The sequence below is a fragment of the Cryptomeria japonica genome, chromosome 5 (assembly GCF_030272615.1).
Source record: "Cryptomeria japonica chromosome 5, Sugi_1.0, whole genome shotgun sequence".
In the NCBI taxonomy this organism is placed as follows: Eukaryota; Viridiplantae; Streptophyta; class Pinopsida; order Cupressales; family Cupressaceae; genus Cryptomeria; species Cryptomeria japonica.
This window is the reverse complement of record NC_081409.1, coordinates 150,922,957-150,943,437: the sequence shown is the minus strand read 5'-3', so window position 1 is coordinate 150,943,437 and position 20,481 is coordinate 150,922,957.

Here is a 20,481-nt window from a genome sequence, read left to right as displayed (position 1 = left end):
TACACTAAAACTTGCATGTAAAGTGTGAAGTGGCTGGTTGAGAAGAGCTCCAAAATATTTTTGTAGGTAGGAGAGAGTCATGAACAATTGAGAGTTGGAGCCATGAAGAGTGACATGAGATTATGTTCAAGATTGCATAAACATCAGAGATTGTGCTTTATGTAAGGAAACCCTTGATATGGAGAGAAATGATATAGTTTGCAGAAATAAAGCTTGCAAAAGAATGTTTTTATGAGGAATTGAGGAAGATCAAAGAAAAAATAGAAGTCTTTAAAACTATATTTCTTTACTGATAAATTTGTGATTGCAGAAAAGAGGAGAGAAGTTTTTGTAGTATTTGAAGAGGTTGAAAACAAGAAGAATAAGTGTGCAAAAAATTGTGGAGGTCTCATGTTTCATAAAGGGCTTGATGAAGATAAAGGATTTGTCATTTAAGAATTAAGCAACAAAGAGGTTCATGAGCATGAGTTTTCAATGAAACCATACCCTAATAAAGTCATGAAGGAAGAGAGTGAAAAAGAATAAGTGCATAATTGAGAAGCAATGAAGGTACAATAAAGATAATGGACTTTGAGAGTTTTAAGTTTGACAAGAATATTGACAAATATGAGGATCATCTTTAATTGAAATAGGAAATGGAAATAATGATAATAATAATAATAATAATACTTGAAGGAGAATTGGTAGATGAATTTGAAGAGGGTGTTGCAAAAGTTACCATTAAAGGTGAGAAGATGAATGATGTAGAGAAGGAAAAATAAAAGAATGTTGGATTAGCGGAAGAGAATGAGGTTATAGACGCCTAAAATTTGCACACTTAATTAAATAAATATTATTTATTTAATTATCATTTATCCACCTATTAATTAAACTAATTAATGTACCATTTTCTTCTATTTTAGCCATTAATTAAATTCAACATTTAATTGATATCCCCTTTCTTCTATTAAATGAATAAATTATATTTATTCACCTTCCACCATTTTAATTAAATTTACATTTAACTAAAAATCCCTTCTACAAATAAATATATCAATATTTATTTATAACCCCCCTACTTGTATTTTCCTACAAATGCAAGTTGCATAAATTTTAGTTGAAATAAATCCTTTTATTTTAAATAAAATTCCTATTTATCCCACTTGCATTCTCCTTCATTTTCCATTAACCCTCTAATAATTCTTCTATAAGTCCTCAAATCCCACTTAACTAGCCTAAATTCCTCTAATCATGTCACATCCCTAAAATTGAGGGAGTCACTTCTCCAAATTTGGGGAAAATCTTCAAAATGTGTTCCAGACTTAACAGTTTTCAACAAGCTAACTTGTTGAGTTCCCCAAATTTGTAAGGCTCTTACAAATTATCCCCCAAATTCTTCTAAACCATTTAATTCCTCTTACAAGACATCACCCTAGCCCATGATGGTTGTCCATTTGGCCATCTTTCAACTTTGCACAAGAGTTTAACTCTTGGACAATATCCCTCATCCTTGGATAATAGCTTTATCCAATGGTTCATCCTCTTAAGGTTAATTCTCAAAGCTTAATAAGCATCTAATGCTTACTTAAAATCCTTTCAAGCCTCCTCATAATGAGTACACTTCTCAACACGAGATTGGGTTGAAAATCTCACATGGATTGATAACTTTCAATCATGACCCTTGTTAAGATAACTCATTCTCGACCATCCATTTGATCATTTCTCCTATAAATAGAGCCCATATCTTCAATCCACCATATCCAAGTTTTATGTATCTACATTATAGTCACATAGCATTTAGCATTTTAACCCATGTTTAAGATCATTGTAATAAGCATTATAGCATAGATTTCATATCATGTCTTGCATATCATATATTAGTATTCCATGCTAGTCTCATATCATATCCATATCATGTTCATGCTAGCTTAATCCATATCATTATCTCATCACTAGGATCTTAGTTGCATTATTTAAATCTTAGAAACATACACTATCTCTTGTTCTTTGAGTAGTCATCCCAAGATCAAGTGCTTTTCCAAGCTAAGAGCCACCTTGAATCTAAAAAGTTCCTTGGAGATAGAGGACAATGACACATTCTTAGGGATTTTGATTTCATTACTTCTCTTATGATTCTAAACTCTAAAATAATATTTCATTCGTGTGTTTGAGTGATTTGTGTCTCTCTTGCAGGTACCACACTTCCAGTCATACATTTTTGGCACCCTTCGTGGGGCACGAACCAACGTTTTCTAAGATTTCTAATTTTTTTTCCGTGTAGGTGTAGACATGGGTTTTTGAGAACACATCTTAGTGCATACATCCTCTTGTGTGGTGCATCTACCTTCTATTTTAGTGCATATACCACTTATTTTGGCACATTTATACCATTTTGTGGTACATTTAACTATTTTTGTGGAACATTCAAGTGATTTTGTGACACATTCAACTAATTTTGTGGCACATTTAACCTATTATGTAGTGCATTTAAGTGATTCAGTGGTGCATTTACATCTTTATGTGGCACATTTGTAAACTATTTTAGTGCATCTAATCACTGTTCTAGCATATATAAAATAGAGACAGAAAATTGTAAAAGCATTGGGAAATTTTAGGCTTGTCTAGCCCACTTTGATTTTGCAGGTTGCTAACTGGTTTTTTGTGCAGGTTTGACAGTGTTTTTGGAGGTTTTAGAGGAGTTGATTTAATTCTTTCTTTTTCTTACTTTATTTTAAAGTTGGTTTTTATAAAAATCACTTCTTTCTTGCAAGAGTAAAAAGAACTACAAATTCAACCTTTCCTTTTTGCAAGATTAGGATCATTTGTCCAACTTTTCAATTTTTGCAAAGGGGTTAAAATTGAACATCACTTTCCATTGGTGCTCATTAAAATGAACCTCATCTTTCATTTGGAAGCTTATAAGGAATCCTCATTTTACCTTGTTTGAAGCTTTAAAGTTAAAATCATTGTTGTTGTATACGTATAAAAATGACCATATTCCTAAATGAATATCTTATGTTCATTTTTCTATTTAATTAAATCCAATTTAATTGAATTACTCACATTCCTCTATTTAATTAAGTAAATTACTCCATTTATTTAATTAAATTCACTAGACCTTTTTACCATTTAATAGGATAAATCATTTTATTCAATTAAATCCCCTATCCACTTTTTAATTAAATTCAAATTTAATTGAATTACTCACATTCCTCTATTTAACTAATTAAATTACTCCATTTATTTAATTAAATTCACTAGACCTCTTTTACCATTTAAAAGGATAAATCATTTTATTCAATTAAATCCCCTATCCACTTTTTAATTAAATTCAAATTTAATTAAATTGTTTATCCTAAATTGAATAAATCTAATTCATTTAATTTCCCCAATTGCAACCAAATTGAATTAAATTAATTTTATTCAATTAAATCCTATTATCCCTCCATCCACTTGCAAAATCGTACATCTCCCACTTGCTTCCTAAACCCCATTCGTAACCCCTTCTAGACTCTTCTAATCACTTCTAAATTAACCTAACCCATTTCCTAAACTTTGTCACATCCCTAAGCAAGGGGAAGTCACTTCTCAAACCCTCAAAGTCTTTGAAAACCCTTAAAGGCTTCAACCACTTAACTTTGAATGTCTCCCAAACCATTAATGGTTAACTCAACCCTCTAGCATGATTAAATAATTTCCCTAAACTCAGCCTCCATGTAACCCAAGGGTCTCATCAAGCATTTATTTCTTTGACCACGGTTATCCTTAATCCTTTGCACAAGAGTTTATCCTTTGGATAAAACCTTTATCCAATGGGTAATCCTAACTTAACCATAACCCTTACCCCATAAGATAACCATGAGGTCTTCTAAAGCATTTAATGCTTCTTACATCTCCTCTCAACCAACCCTATGTTGCCAATTGTCACCATTTTATTGGTGAAAATTGTGAAGATGGATTCCCAACTTTCAAACTCAACCCTTGATTACCTCTTTCAATCCTGGCCATTCATTGCCCTATTTTTGCTATAAATAGAGCTCTCAATCCTCCATTTTAATCATCCAAGTCTTTAGTATCATACTTATACTAAAATCCATCCAAGCTTTAATATATCATTTGTGCTCATCATTTAGCCTCCCTTTTCAATATGAATTAATCTAAATATGCATGTTTAGAGTATTTTCCTTATCATTTAGCTTAATCATAGACTAGTATATCATGCTAGGATAGTCTTTCTACTAATCTTGTCATCTTATAATCTAGTTTATTGCATTTATAGGATCATGCATAGTTTAGGATGCATTTCATCTTAAAATCAACCAAAGTATCCCTCGTTCTTGCATTTGTCATCTCTAAACCACTTGGCTCAGTGATCTAAGAGAAAAGACATTGGTTTGAGGGACCTTGTGAGATAGAGAACCATGGAACCAACCTTGGGAAGCTGAGCCATACTTCATGACTCCATAGCCTACACCAAGAAGTCATGTGGGTGTGTGAGCAAGGCTCCTTAGGCTTCTTTTTTCACATTTTAAGTTCTATCGACGCGCTTTTCCCGCATACATTTCTAGCGCCCACCGTGGGGCATGACCCCATATATCAAATCAGTTTTTGAATTTAACCTCTTTTGCAGGTACGCGGGAAGTAAGAATCAACGTGTGGGAAGCATTCCCTAGCGCATCTGATTAACAGCCTAGCGCATCCCGCTTACTGTTCAGCACGTTAGGTTCATCTTGTAGTGCATGAGGTCTTTTCTATAGTGCATCATCCCACTAATATTTTCCTGTAGGTCTCGGCGTGGGAGAAAAATAGAGAAGCGCATCCGGAAATCAACTTAGCGCATCTTGAGAATAGCTTAGCGCATCACTATCATCTTGTAGCGCATCACTGCCATATTGTAGTGCGTACAGTTTGTTTTGTAGCGCATCACAGACCAAGACAAAATCAAAATTTTTAACCAAACCAAAAATGTTTCTAATAGTTTGACTGACTTTTGCAGGGTTTTAACATTTTCTTACAAGGGGAGCTTAGATTTTATTGGCAAAATTGCAAAGAATTTTATTTTTTTTGCTAACTTAGTTAAGTTAGTAAAAAGCTTGGGATTCTTTTACTTCTGTTTGGATAAAATTGAACTCACTTTATTTTTGGCTATAAAAAGAACCACAATCAAAAAAATTCTTGCTTTCAAAAGAGAAAAACTGTATTTTGGGCTAGAAAAAGAACAAAACAAACTTTCCTTTTTGCAAAAGTAGCTTTAAAAAGAACTTCACCATCCTTTGGTGTATAAAAGGATTCATTTTAAATTTTTGCAAGGAAAAGAACCACACTTAAAAACTTTTTGTTTACAATAAAAAAGGGGAGTTCTTCCCCTTTTTCGATTTTCTTTTGTTGACCAAATCGAAGTTTTGCTTTGTTGACCAAGTTCTTTTGCTAGATTAGATAATCATTGCTTTAAGGAAATAAAAAGAACACCATGTTTTGTGGGGAAACATCTCCATATAGATCTTAGAAAATCATTGACTTGAAAGGTAAAAAGAACTTTGTTTGCCTTGTCTTGAAAGTGGAAGGTATATGCTCTCCCCTTAACTGGGTGACCAAAAAGCCAAACCACTCTTATGCTTTCGGTATTTCAAGTAAATAAAATGCTTTAGTAGGCCTGCCTTCCCAAGGGGTTGAAATCAACTCTTAAAACCATTTATGGCTGGTGTGAAGGGAATGACCTAAGTGGGAAACGAATTTGACGCCAAGTGTTCCAACCCACTATAATCAAAAGTGGAAAGTGACGAAAGTTCTTTTCAATGGTTGCACACAACGATTAGCCTTCCCCCAGTATCCTTGAGATACGTAAAGCCTTTGTTCTAAAGGTTGGGAAGCCTCCTAAGGGAGTTTATCACTGATGGCCGAACAAGAAGCCTGATTACGAACCTTAAAAGTAGAAAACCTTGAGCCGAGTCAGTAACCAGACATTTATAATATCATAGTGCAAAGGTGGGGAAGAATCCGCCCCCAAGATCACTCACCATTTATCTCCCAAGATAACTACTCAATTGTGAAGTAATTCACTTTGGGTTAATTTCTGGCAAAAGGCAAAAAAATGGGTGCCCCCTAGGGGGTGACACAGCTATTTGAGCTGATGGAGTATTGAGACTAGTGGGCTATGGTATTATTTATGACCCTTGAATAAAGAGTCTTTCTGAAGTGTATTATTTGTATCCAAACCTGTTAAAACATTGGGGATTTGAACACATCCTCACAAAACATACACTCATTATTAGATTAAGCAAAAGGGTTGTCTCTTTGGTGCTGTGTTTGCATTTATTACTTCAGAAAATCATCTATCAGTACTGAAAACTCAAAACAAATTTCAAAAATTGCAACAACTAAACAAAAGAAAATATTAGGGTAGTCTAGCGCATGAGGGAAAATTCTTAGCACGTGTGATACATCTTTTAGCGCATCAAACCTTCACTTTAGCGCGTCCAGATTTAATAGTAGTGCTTTACCAAAATTTAGAAACAACGTTAAAATAGTTAGCGCATCCGAAAAATAGTCTAGGGCGTCAAAGCATCAGCTTAGCGCGTGGGAGTCAAACTCCAGTGCATTAGGTTTATCAGTTAGCGCGTGGAAGGCCCATACTAGCGCATGATATTTTAAGCAACAATAGAAAACAAATTTTAACAGTCTTAACCAATTAGCACGTAGATCGTGGCAGTCTAGCCCGTGGGGTCTTTTCCCTAGCGCATCAAGAAATTTTTGTAGCGCATTCGGTCTCTATTTTAGCGTGTGATCAAATCCAGAAAAACAGGGGGCAAAACAGTGGAAAATTTTGAAAATTTAGAAATCATTTTTGGAAACATCCTTTCATCAACTTCATTTTCGTCAAACCAGAGTATCAAAAACAGAGCATTAAAAACTATTTCTTGAGCAAATTTCGTGTCAAAACAAAAGTTGTCCAGAATCCAAAACTGATCGCACGATAAACATATCTATCCTATAAAAATCGGGAAACATCATCGCACGTGATGAATAGGTCATTTATTATCTTACAGATTATATCTCAAAAACACTTGTTCAAAATCTCAGGTTGTGAAATCAAGTTTCCATATCGGGAGACTTTATCCATATCATTTGACACGCTTTGTCGTGAGGGGGCATCTAAACCTTCACTTTGATAAAGTAAAACTTGAGTTTTCAAAACAGAATCAAATAAATCCAAAACAATTCAAAGGAAACCATTAAATCACTTATGCATGACTAATCCCCATATTATGAGAAGAAAGAATATTTATCGTAACACCATGTTGAAGAAACAACAACCAAGTTTTTCCAAATTTGTCAAAAGAAATAAATTTTTATACATCAATCGTCAACTCTTCAAATCTCATTGCACATTCCTTCATCATGTCAAACTTTATATCCAAAGCAAATCCAACGAATTTGACAAAGAGCCTTTGAAGACTAGGGCATATTGTCAAAAATCTGCATTTAGTTAAATCATAAACCGTGGAGGAAAGATCAATCCGGCATTCTTTCCCGACGAGTGCATCACTTACAACACACCCCGATTTGAACGACCAACCCTCGAACAACATATTGAAGAGGATTTTGTCCCCTTTATCATAGAAAGCTTCTACTAAAATGCCTGTTACTCGCTCTTAACAAAACAAACAAAGCGAGACACAAGCATATTCTAGTATGAATTGGAGGTTATCAAATCCTTTTGAAGGTCCACATCTAGAGGATACTAAAATTTCTGAAGAACTTCTTCAAGAATTCCAAGAAAGTGCTTCATTCCAAAAACTCGTAGAAAGACTCATGGAAAATGACAAAGAGAAATACTTGCTCATGCTCACAAGCAAAGGAGTTAAAATTCCTGAGGACCTTGACTTAGACATTTTTGAACAAGATCTCAAAATTACGAATATCAAGAAAGACAAAGAGAAGAAGATGCATGTGACCCTGAGCAAGAAATTCTTGAACAACACATCCCCGAGCAAAACACACCGTTCCATACACCATTTCAACCCAAGATTAATGCAAGGGAAGAACTCTTCCCTTGGCAAAACAATGCGCCTTTGGTTGCCCTTACTCAACAAATGCAAATGTTACAAAGACAAATGCAAGATATGCAACAAGGCACAATAGTATGGTATTCACTAAATGAAATTTGTCCTTATCCATTTGACAGAAGATTGCACATGATCCCTTTTCCTCTGAATTTAGACATACCTAAATTTGACAAGTACGATGGGAAAAGTGATCCTCATGATCACGTTAAAGAATTCTGTACCATGAGCCTTGAATTCGCTCATGATGACACCTATCTAATGAGGTTATTCCTAAGAAGTTTGGGAGGACAAACAATGGAATGGTTATCCAAAATCACACCTCCTTTCAGATCATTTGATGAACTAGTCAACAAATTCATCACTCCGTATTCCTATAACATTCAACATGCTATAACCATGCTACACGTCTGTAACACCAAATAGAAAAACAATGAAACATTCATGGTATTCCTTCAATGTTGGTGATGTATGGTTTCATGATATCCTCAAGATATTCCTGAAAAAGAGAAAATGGAAATTTTCATCGACAACTTGAATGGTGAGATGAGTTACAGGCTCAAACTCCAATGCATACCGTCTTTCGCTAAACTGATTGAAAATGACATTCAAGTAGAAGAAGCATGTATCAAGAAAGGGATGCTCAAATTCTTCCAAGAAGGAACGGGTTCATGAAAGTACAACATAACCAAAATAACAACAACTTAGACAAATCTAGATTCTGGACTCGAAACAAAGGAGGCAATGAATCACATGATCCAAAATCTAAACAACCAGTGCTCGCATTATCAGGAAATCCTCAAGCTACAAAGAACCTCAAAGGTGCTAACCCAGATGCTAACACATACGCATCGAATACCAATCAAGGTGAACTCAACACAAACAACAATACTCAAAACAATACCACAAATCGAGGACCTAATAAAAATTCATGAGATGGCACCAACAATTTCCAAAAATGTGTCTTCACACCATTGGGACAATCACTGGAGTCAGCATTCAGAGAACTCCTGGCAAACAAGATTATCTCTTTGCCTGCAATCAGCAACTATGAACCACAAATCAAACCACCTTGGTGGAATGACTCACACTTTTGTGATTTTCATCGCAACAAAGGGCATCAAATGAACGATTGCATGAGATTGAAAAACATTGTTCAAGACATGATTGATAGAGGTGATTTAACAGTGGATGGTCTCAAGACAAATGGTGACCATGGAGCCTTTAAAAATTCTCTTCCAAACTACAACAAAGATGGAGCTTCAACCTCAAACGATACACGTGGAGCTCGTATCAATCACATCTACAATAACACCATCAATCACATATCAGTTGTAGACAATCATGTAAACGTCATCACAATCTGAGACCAACATAATCATGAATCTACCAATGTAACAACTAGAGCTCAGAAATATGTCTTGAAGGGCCACACACCAACAACAAACACTATACCAAAAATCTAGTATGATTTAGTCAACCAACTACACAAAACTCTTGCTCAAATATCTATACTAGAGTTGTTGAAACTGTCGCCAAAACACAAAGATATATTGGAGCAAGCGTTTTTGGAAACCAATGTACCTCAAGATCTAGATGCTGAAAAATTCCAAGCCATGGTCGCTCATATGACAGGGCCTCATAATCTCACCTTCTTAGAGCATGATAATACTTCCTTAAGTCATCCACATAACACTCCTCTCCATATTGAAGTCATCATCTATAAACACTAAGTAAAGCGAGTATTGATAGATGGAGGAGGTGGACTTAATATATGTACCTTAAAACTTATCCATGCATTAGGCTTTTCAGAGGAGTCTATTGATCCACGCAAAAAAATTACTATAAAGGCATATGATGATGAGGAAAGATCCTCTAAAGGGACAGTATTGTTACCAATTCAAGTTGGCCCCATACAAAGAGATACTATGTGTTAGGTCTTAGACATAGACCTCACATACAATATTTTATTAGGTCGACCCTGGATACATGAAATGCAAGCAGTGCCTTCTACGTATCACTAGTGTGTCAAATTTCCCTATAACGGACAAGAGGTCTCTATATCAGTTGATCACAATCCATTTCAACATTGTAATGCAATGGGGGTAGCCCAAGATAGTTTGGTTCCCTATAATAGAGAAAAATAGAAATCCTCAACATCAGATCTATAGAAGGCAAAGTCTGAATCATTACCTAGAGATTTCAAGCAGAAAATGCAAATCAGAGAACAAGGCGTGGGGGAATACTCTTTGGAACCCATGTGTTTGGCTATCTTACCAACATCACCCAGATCTCATGGATTATCTACAACATCAACACATCAGGTAACTTAGCCCATCACCAAATTTGATGGTACCTTCATCCAACTCAGCACTCTAGCACATGAATCAAAGGAAAAGGACATCCTTAGCTGGTTATACAAAGATGAGGAAGAAGATAATAGAGCAGCTGCTCTGGAAATAGTTCTACCAACACACCTATATGGAAAGGGCTACTTAATCATGCAACAAATGGGATATAATGGTAAAGGACCTATTGGAAAACACAAAGGAGGAGTCACTGAACCAATAGACCTTCCTTCACAGCTTAGTAGAGACAAAATAGGATTGGGCTGTAAACTCACTTTCCTATTGAGAAAGATACCATGCAAGAATCCAAAACCTCAATGGAAATCAAAGAAGAAGTACAAAGAAGAATCCTGGCAAGAAGCACTATTTGAGTCAGCAGAAACAATCTACAAGGACCGTGAACATCAAGAATAGAAGCAACATTAGGAGAAACTCCTCAATCACAAGAAAGCCATATCTGTAGTAGTAGCTCATATTCAAACACCAATATCTAAAAAAAGCAGAACTACCTCCTGATATCATTATTCCTCCCCGGGAAGAAACAGTCTATGAACAAATGCAAAGAATAGAAGTAGGATCTGATGTAGAATCAGAAAAAGCCAACAAACTGGTATCAATTATCAAAGATCTATTTTCACCATACAACATACCTATTTACAACACTGATAAGATCTGGGATGATAACTCTGAGACTGATTACGATGAATATGAATGGGGTAGCTGCTCAAATGCTACTAAAGATACCGCTGAAAATACTAGTTCCATGTCCCTTTCTCAAGAAGAGCATAACGCAGAAATTAGGCTACCTGAATTTGGGCCACAGAATATCTATGACGCTAAGGAAAGCGAGAAAAAACATTATGAACAAGTCTATATGGAGGATGATACCATCGAAGACATCGACGGAATCTTGAACTTCTTTAACACCCGAACCAATCACGATGAAACCTCTGTCTTGACACTTACAATAGCAGAACTTGATCCACCAAACAATTCCTTGCCACTTATCTTTCCCGACCTCATTGACTGGGATGAGTCTAAAATACATGATATACCAATTTTCCCAGACGATGAATCTATTATCCACTACCTATGTATCGTTAACCCGGAAACAGGCTCTACCAGTGAATGAAATAACAATGTCTACAAACAAAGGAGTGCCAAATCTCTCAGTTGCAAAAATGAACCAAATAAAAGATCTGATGCTGAAAACCAGTCAAAGGCAGCTCTAGATCACAAAAAAGTAAAAATAAAGGATGCATTTGAAGGTGAAAACCTTTTAAAGGCACCTAAAGATGCGAGACTTGACACTCTTCCTAAAAATTTTCATGAGCGATCACCCATATTTTTTGAGCCCACTCAATCAATCAACATTGGTACTACAAAAGTAGCCAAAAACATACACCTGGTAGAATCTCTGACAGAGGAGGAAAGATCAGCATTTATCATTTTTTTTAAAGAAAAGCAAATTAACTTTACTTGGAAATATGCAGATATGCCCAGAATTGATCCACACTTAATCATGCATCACTTGTCCATCTCTCTAGGAATTAAGCTAGTCAAGCAAAAACTACAAAAGATGAATCCACAGGTGGCACTCATGGTCAAAGCTGAACTGAAGAAACTATTAGATGTTAGATTCATTCGACTCATCAACTATGCAGAATGGATTTCCAACATAGTACCAGTATCAAAACCAGATGGTAGTATCAGAATCTGCACTGATTTCAGAGATGTCAACAAAGCCTGTCCAAAGGACAACTTTCCTTTGCCCAGTATTGACATAATTGTAGACCTCACAGCGGGCCATGCAATTCTCTCACTAATGGATGGTTTTTCAGGCTATAATCAAATAAAAATAGCCCCAGAAGATCAAGATAGAATAGCGTTTACCTATCCTTGGGGAGCGTACTATTGGAATGTTATGCCTTTTGGCTTAAAGAATGCAGGAGCTACTTATCAATGAGCAATGACAACAATCTTTCATGACATGATGCATACCTTCATGGAAGAATATGTGGATGATTTACTAGCTAAATCCTTCACCAGAGCAGAACACATTGGCATACTAACAAATATTTTTGATCGATTGAAAAAATTCCAAGTCAGGCTCAACCCTAAGAAGTGTGTCTTCGGGGTTACATCAGGCAAGTTACTAGGCTACATAGTCTCAGCTAAAGGTATTAAAGTGGATCCAGCAAAGGTACAAGCCATTATGGAGATTCCACCACCAAAGAATATTAGTCAGCTCCGCTCTCTACAAGGATGACTTCAATCAATCAGGCGATTCATCGCTCAACTAGTCGATAAAAGTCTACCATTCAATCACTTGCTACATAAGAATGTACCTTTCAGATGGGAAGCCAAGTGTGCAGAATCTTTTTATCAAATCAAACAGTATCTAATAAACCCACCAGTTCTAGTACCACCAATAGCAGGAAAGCCTCTCATTTTATACATTTCAACAACAGATATATCACTGGGGTCACTATTGGCACAAGAAGATCAACAAGGAAAGGAACGATCCATATACTAAATTAGCAGGACATTGAATGGCTATGAAATCAACTATACATTCATTGAGAAGGCTTGTCTAACAGTAGTCTTCACTTCTCAAAAGTTCTGACATTATAAGCTAGCACACACAATTAGGCTAGTGGCAAAAAATTGATCCTCTCAAATATCTACTCAGCAAGGCCGCTCTTACAGGTCGATTGGCTAAATGGGTCATGATTCTCAGTGAATTTGATATCCAATACATAGAACGAAGAGCTATCAAAGTACAAGCAATTGTAGATCAAGTAGCTGAAGCACCACTACCAGGAAAACAAACTATGGAGATTGAATTTTCGGACAGAGACATTCTTGCTATTTCTACCAAGCAATGGACCCTATACTTTGATGGATCCTACACAACATGGTTCAGGTGCTGGCATTCTATTTATCACTCCTGAAGGACACACTATACCAAGATCATATAGGTTGATGTTTCCATGCACAAATAATGTGGCTAAATATGAGGCATTGGTTATAGGCATCAAAATGGCCATAGAATGGAAAATCACAGAGTTAATGGTCTATGAAGATTCACAACTAGTCGTCAATCAAATCAACAATGACTATTAGATAGAAGATGACAAGCTACTACCCTACAAGCGAATGGTGAATGACTTCAAACAATATTTTGTACACATCACCTTCGAACAAATACCAAGGTTAAACAACAAAGCAGTCGATGCAATGGCTACTATCACTTCATTACTACAAATTCCAGAGCAACAGAGTCATTATGAGTTTCTAGTAGAGCAACTGTTCTCCCTAGCCTATGACCACTCTGAATCCCATGTTATCTATGCCTTGACTGGTTCAGATTCCCCTTTGTATAGACCGATATATGATTATCTAAAGAACAACATCCTACCCATTGACCTATCTCAAAATCAAAAGCATAATTTTATCTGACAATCCGCCCGTTATACCCTTACTACTAATACTTTGTACCATCGAGGTCTAGATGGTACTCTTCTTCATTGTCTTGATCGTAACGAATTTGACTCCGTTTTACACAAGCTTCACGAAGGTATCTGTGGCACACATTCAAGTGGGACTACTCTTGCTAAAAACATTCTAAGAATGGGATATTACTAGCCAACAATGGAAAAAGATTCTTATCATTTTGCAAAAAAGTGTCCTCAATGCCAGATCCATGACAATTTGATACATGCACCAGCATAGGAACTGCAGCCATTTACAACATCCTATCCCTTTTGTCAGTGGGGACTCGACTTGGTCAGCAAAATTCATCCTTCATCTTCACATGGACACAAGTTCATTATAACTGCAACAGAATACTTTACCAAGTGGATAGAAGCAGTCCCCATGACCACAGTGATTGGAAAACAAATTGCCTCTTTTATCCTAAACTATCTGATCTGCAGATATGGTATTCCAAGCGCCATCATCACTGATAATGGATGACCTTTCAAAAACCAAGATGTCCGAGAACTATGTGAACAATTCAAAATACAAGATCGGTTCTCTACACCATACTATCCATAGGGGAATGGTCAAGCAGAAGCATCCAACAAGACAATACTGAAAAATGCTAAAGAAAACAGTGAATGATGCAGGAAAAGATTGGCATGTACAACTCAATCCAACACTTTGGGCATACAGAACTAGCATCCACACACCTACAGGAGAAACACCTTTCTCATTGGTCTATGGATCAGAAGCTATTTTACCCCTGGAGGTAGAAATTCCATCTCTCATAGTCTCTCTAAAAGGCTTAATCCCAGATGAAGAGTATTGAGCCAACCGACTACAAGAACTGGAACTATTAGATGAAAGACATCAGCATGCTTACACTCATCTCAAAGCATATCAGCAACACATTTGCAGAAGCTACAATCACAAGGTCATTCCTCGAAATTTCAATGTTGGTGACCTAGTCCTCAAGGAAAATCCAAGAAATCAGCAAGATCGAGAAAAGAAAGGGAAATTTGAACCTAACTGGTTAGGTCCCTATGTCATCATATTAGTCTATGGATTAGGTGCTTATCAGCTAACAACTTCAGAAGGAGATGTGCTCGATGAACCAACTAACAGCAATCATCTGAAGAAATACTACACTTGAGTAGTCTAATGCATGGAAAAAGTAAAAAACAATCAAAAGATCAAAAAATCAAGAAAAAACAAATAAAAAGGTACAATAAAAGCAACTGGTGAAAACCTAGTAACAGGCACTATTGTGAAAGGATAGCTCCTTTATCTATATCCACATCTCCACAGTAAAACACTATCAGCCATTGCTCGACACTTAGCAAATATCCATTCAGGACATACTTAGCGTAGTCACTATCCTGATTTATCAATCTATCCTTTCACCACATTTTACCATGGCTTGGTAATCATTGTACATACCCGCATCAAGAGGTACACTTGTCTAGGGACAATAGACATCAAAACTTACAAGCATGTTCAAACTGTCAAGACTATTTGCAAAACTTACAGCATCATGTCCAACAAACAAAAACTTACACAAACCCAAATCAAAACATCGATTGATAAAAGATTCAGAAGAGAAATACGATGGATGATTTTCTGAAGTACCAAATGTTTCATTTTGCATAAAGTCTTGACTATTTTTGCATTTAAACTTTTTGAATTATTGGATTCTCTAAGTTTTCTCAACAATGCTTCCAAGCTAGAGAACATCGAGAAACTCCAATATTTTCTTAGTCTTCTGTCTATGAGGTGATCATTTGTACTCTGTAGATATTTGTCTCGAGACATGATTCCACTTTATGCATACAAATGGTTTAATCTTGTCTATTTATACACAATCCGCACTCTGGTCATCCTGGTTCAATTATACCTTGATGCTTGTGCTATCTTACAAAATCAAAAATCATGTAAATGTTTCTCAGGTTATCATGGTTCAATTATACCATTATGCTTGTATAAATTTTCAACATATCCAACGATCAATCCATGCTCAATGATGATACATGTATTGAAAGCAAATAACATGTGGTTATATCGGAATGACAAATGCAGAATGAGGATGCTCCAAAAATAGTTAGTTGCATATCATTTTACAATTAGTTGCATATCATTTTACAATTAGCACCATATCAAATCATACATCTCATTTTCAAGATACATCTCATGAACATCATACATTTACATCATTGCATTTCACTTCATCATATCATCTATCTAAGCATTGTATCATCATAAAATAAACACAAGCATATAGAAAGCATGCATCCATAAAACATCACATAATCAAAGAAAATGGTATCATATATATATCTCAACAAATGATCAATGTACAATATCTGTCATGTCTGTGCCCCGTACAACCAAAAACAATGATCAAAAATACAAATGGAGACATCGTCTCTCAAGTATGACTATCTACTGAAGGAGACGGTCTCACCGCAGAAGTCCCAGCCCCTGGATCTCCAAGTGGATCATGTCTCGATGGCCCTGTCATGCCTCTTCTCTTTGACCGCGATCCAGTCTCTCGAGATCGACTCGATCTTGACTATGTAAAACTCTGCACTCGACGCTCCCTAGGCACCACAGCCTCATAATGTCGATGATAGTAATCCACCTCCTGGGCTCTCAAACCTAGCTCTCTCAAGGTGTCCCTCACGAACCACCTGATGCTGCTCTCTGTACACTCATTGTGAGCTCCTCTGCTCGACCCCGCTGCGTAATCTGACATTGATGCGCTAATAACTGTGCCTATAGCTGCTACACTGTCACCTATAGGGTCCTAATCTGGGCATCCTCCACATGAGTCAGAATCTGGACTCGTAGGGGTACCCCTATCCCTCTACCTGTCCTTGGTGTTGGTGGAGGTAACACATCAATCCTCCACCTCTGGGCTAGCCGTCTCACCTCATCAGTCCCTCCCACTGCCACTATCACCTCTATCACTCTCTGACCCCCTGGTCTAATAGCCAAACCTCCTCTACCTCTATCCATCACAGCTCATCGAACTTCTCTCTCCACCCCTCTATCACTCCCATCTCTACCTCTATCTCCTCCTCCCCAGATCTCCTCTCCCTCGTTGTCCTCCTCCACCTCCTCCATCACCTCCCTAATCCCCATCCTCATCATCATCAAAAGTGGGTCGCATCTTCGCTAGATCTGATATCCTCGCCATGACATGAGCTGCAAACAATCGAGCAAACTCATTTGTCATCCCAACATCCAAAATCTTAGGGGCATAGTTCCATATCTGGCCTGCTAGTTGCACAAACTCCTCAACGGTTGCTGCACTGTGAATAGTCAGACCCCAATCTAGTATGTCCTGCCTCCGGCATGCATACAAACAAGTCCCCTATGGTATCCCTTGCTGCCGACCATACTACCGCAAAACTCTCGTAACCAAAAATCTCTCGATCACAAAAGGGGTCCTCCCTATCAAAAATCGGGTCATGAAGACATGTGGCATTGTTGGTCCTCGAGACAACTAAGAGGGGAGGGGGGTAAATCAGTTGTCTAATAAATTCAAACCAAAATCTTATTAACCAACTTAATGCTTAATACCTGTAAGACAGTTAAGTATGCCCGTAAACAGTGTTAACAGAAAATTGCTATACCGGTAAGAATTAATGCATGAAACATAAACATAAAGTCATCCACAACACATGACACCAATATTTGTATGTGGAAACCCTGTAAGGGGAAAAACCACGGTGGGAAACCTTACCCACAATTAGATGATACTACTGCAGATAGTAAGTGTACAAAGAGGGGTCTGCATATGCAGAAAAGCCAACAGCCTAGAGCTCACTGCTCAATTACAAATGGGAGTCACACTGACTACAGTTGGATGGTTAAATCCAATGAGAATGTACTACACAAAATAGCATCTTCATATGTTGGATTCAATACCGGTGTAATGCTGATATGCTTCTACAAAAACCTAACTTCACCTTCAAATGATGTCTTCGTGTATATCCCTGCTTGATCTCACATATACCCTTCCTTAAATCATTTTTTTCGCCTTCCACCCATGATTTTACAAATAAGATCTTACATTTATACCATACCCTAAGACCAATTTTAGTAGGTCGGCTCTACAAGATATTACAATAAAAACATTTTACAAGCAATACAATATCCGATGCAATAACCGATTGAACATGTCGGCTAAATGCATTTACAACAATAATAAATCAACTCCATAGCATGCCATACTGATCTGGAAAAGATAAACTTGTCGGTGTAACCCTAGATAACCTAGACCTATTTGCCGGTAAAAGCAAATATGCAAATGAGAATATACCAATGATTATTACTTCAAAGTAAAGTGTCCACATGATGTCTTCGACATTACCAAGTGTCTTTCATGTCAATGCAGGTACCGGTGAACATTATATCCTATCGGTTAACCATATACTGGTAACTGTTTGCACAGTTTATTGTTTGCCAGTGAATGTTGCTAGATCTCCAAAGTAGGTGAATTTAGCAAGTGTTGACATCAATGACAAAACCATAGCAAAATACCAACAATCTCCCCCTTTGGCATTGATGGCAACACAAGATGGAAAAACCATCAAAGTGCCAAAACAGAAATGCCAAGTACAAAAATCAACAATCTCCATTTCTCCCCCTAGGAGTAATATGTGTTTATACCAAACTCTCATACCAATCTCTCCCTAATGTTTTTCCATATATCTCTCCCCCTTTGACATCAAATTCCAAAGTCACAAAAAGTCAAGTTCATACAAAATACCAACCAATTCAATACACCAACTACTCCTCCTGAGAAGTAGCTTCCTCAAAAAATACCGGAATAAAAGATTTGTCCATTTAATTATGCCGGTTGATGACAATCATCAACTGTCTAAGTCTCAACCAGTGGAGGTAAGACTCTGAGCTGATCTCTGAGATACTCAAAAGTTTCCTTAGGCAAAGGTTTTGTGAAAATATTTGCAAGTTGTTCTTTAGTATTACATAAACTAGTTTTATCTCCTTTTCTTCAACTTTTCCCCTTAGAAAATTGAGTTTGATAGAAACATGTTTTGTTTTAGAATGTAGTACTGGATTCTTAGATATATCAATTGCTGCAGTGTTATCACAATATATAGTAATAGGTTCCTTGCATTTTACCTTTATGTTACTTTCAACATTTGCTTAAGCCAAAGTACCTGTGTATAGTTTGTTGCTGCTGCAACATATTCTGATTCTGCTGTTGATAAAGATGTACAACTCTATTTCTTACTTAACCAAGAAACTAATCTCTTTCCAAGAAAGAATGCTCCTCTAGTGGTTCTTTTTCTATCATCCACATCTCCTACCCAATTTGCATCTGTGTATGCATATAGATCAAAATTTTCATCTTTAGGATACCATAATCCAAGATTTGTTGTGCCTTGTAAGTACCGAAAAATCCTTTTTACTACAGATTCATGATTTTACCTGGGATTACTCTGAAATCTAGAAACTATACATATTGCATTCATAATATCAGGTCTGGTTTGTGTCAAATATAGTAAACCTCCTATCATAGATTTGTATCTAGTTGGATTAATAGGTGTAGATTCATCCCTTTGAGATGATTTGTCATTTGTAGTCATAGGTGTGCTTACCAGTTTAGAGTTCTCCATCCCAAATTTCTTAAGTAGTTCTTTCAAGTACTTAGATTGACTCAAAAATATGCCTTTATCAGTCTGTAAAATCTGCAATCCTAAAAAGAATTTTATTTCTCCAATCATAGACATTTCAAATTCATGCTGCATTTCAAGAGAAAATTCTTTGCATAATCCATCTTCTCCTCCAAAGATTATATCATCAACAAATACTTCCATAATCAAGATGTCATCATTAGTTACTTTGTAATATAAATTTCTATCTACATTTCTTTTGGTAAAACCAATCTTTAAAAGAAACTTATCCAATCTTGCATACCAAGCTCTTAGGGCTTGTTTTAATCCATACAGAGTTTTTCTTAATCTGCAAACCATATCATTGTCATCTGTCAAAGAAAATCCATTAGGTTGTTCAATATAGACTTCCTCTTCAAGATCTCCATTCAAAAATGCACATTTAATATCCATTTGATAAACTTTGTAATCCTTGTGAGCTGCAAAGGACAAGAATAATCTAACTGCCTCAATTCTGGCTACCGGTGCAAAGGTTTCATTGTAATCAACTCCTTCTTTCTCAGAATATCCCTTACACTCTAGTCTTGCTTTATTTCTGACAACCTTACCATCGTCATTGAGTTTGTTTCTAAATACCCATTTGGTTCCAATTACATTTTTATTTTCAAGGCGGGGAACTAATGTCCAAGTATTATTTTTCTCAATTTGTCCTAATTCTTCTTCCATAGCTTTAATCCAAAATTTATCTTCACATGCCTCATTGATAGATAATGGTTCAATTTGAGAAATAAGACATACCTCTTCATTAGCCAATCTTCCTCTAGTCATGACTCCTTTAAATTTGCTTCCAATTATCTGATCTTCAGAATGATTCAGTTTTACATATCGGGGTGTCTTAGTCTGTTGTTGTTCTTCAATTACTGTGGAATCCTCTAATGATACTGGAGTAACTAGATCATCATT